The following is a 1,115-nucleotide window of genomic DNA, read 5'->3' as shown; positions in this document are numbered from 1 at the left end:
CATCAATGACTTGAAGGAAAATTGTTACAAGTACCAAAAATATATTTTATTAAAACCAAACTGGTCCAGATGCTTCATTAAGTTATGTTATACAAATGGTGAGGGAAGAATGAGGGGGTGGGGGACAGTTAAAATAAAAGATAAAAAATGTTACTGGACTCAGCTGCCATCCTTTCCCCACATAAACTCTGTCATCTCTCTCTTCTACTCTTTTACTTGTTTCAGTCATTTGACTGTGGCCATGCTGGAGCACCGCCTTTAGTCGAACAAATCAACCCCAGGACTTATTCTTTGGAAGCCTAGTACTTATTCTATCGGTCACTTTTGCCGAACTGCTAAGTTACGGGGAATAAACACACCACCATCGGTTGTTAAGTGATACTGGGGGGGGGGACAAATACAGACACACAAACATAAACACACACATATATATATATACATATACATATATACAACGGGCTTCTTTCAGTTTCCGCCTACCAAATCCACTCACAAGGCTTTGGTCAGCCCGAGGCTATAGTAGGAGACACTTGCCCAAGGTGCCACGCAGTGGGAATGAACCTGCAACCATGTGGTTGGTAAGCAAGCTACTTACCATACAGCCACTCCTGCGCCTAGTGTGGGATGCTTACAGCACCTAGGTTTCCCAAGAGGTCACCTATCTAAGTACTCACTAGGCTCAACGTTGCTTAACTTCGGTGATCGGATGAGAACCGGTGCTCTCAGCGTGATATGGCCGTAAGCATCTGTTGATGTTATTATTAGATGAACTCATGGAAAAGAATTGGAGAAAACATGACAACACATACACATAAACACTTAAGTACAGATACAAGCAAATTTATAAAATAAGCATATATATGCATGTATGCACATAGTCACATAAATATCAAACACACATATATATATATATATATATATATATATATATATATATATATAGAACTATACAAATCCAGTACACACAATTATGCATTAACACAAACACATTTGCATATACATGTGAATAAGATTAAAATACACTATATGCACATACATATGCAGATGTGTATAAGAAGATATTAGTGTTATATAGTAGAAACATGAATTAGTTAATATGAATACCTGTTCATACT

General features: G+C 37.5%; 1 non-coding gene across 1 annotated transcript; it reads right to left on the bottom strand.

Moving 5' to 3' along the window:
* Positions 1 to 625: 625 nt before the first annotated feature.
* Positions 626 to 744, bottom strand: LOC128250487 (5S ribosomal RNA). The gene has a single exon (XR_008266505.1). It is a non-coding gene; the product is annotated as a 5S ribosomal RNA (ribosomal RNA).
* Between the last annotated feature and the right edge of the window lie 371 nt (positions 745 to 1,115).

Source organism: Octopus bimaculoides, chromosome 21, assembly GCF_046866305.1.
Source record: "Octopus bimaculoides isolate indiv1 chromosome 21, ASM4686630v1, whole genome shotgun sequence".
Lineage (NCBI taxonomy): Eukaryota > Metazoa > Mollusca > Cephalopoda > Octopoda > Octopodidae > Octopus > Octopus bimaculoides.
The sequence above is the reverse complement of the archived record's forward strand: the minus strand, read 5'-3'. Positions and strand labels throughout refer to the sequence as shown.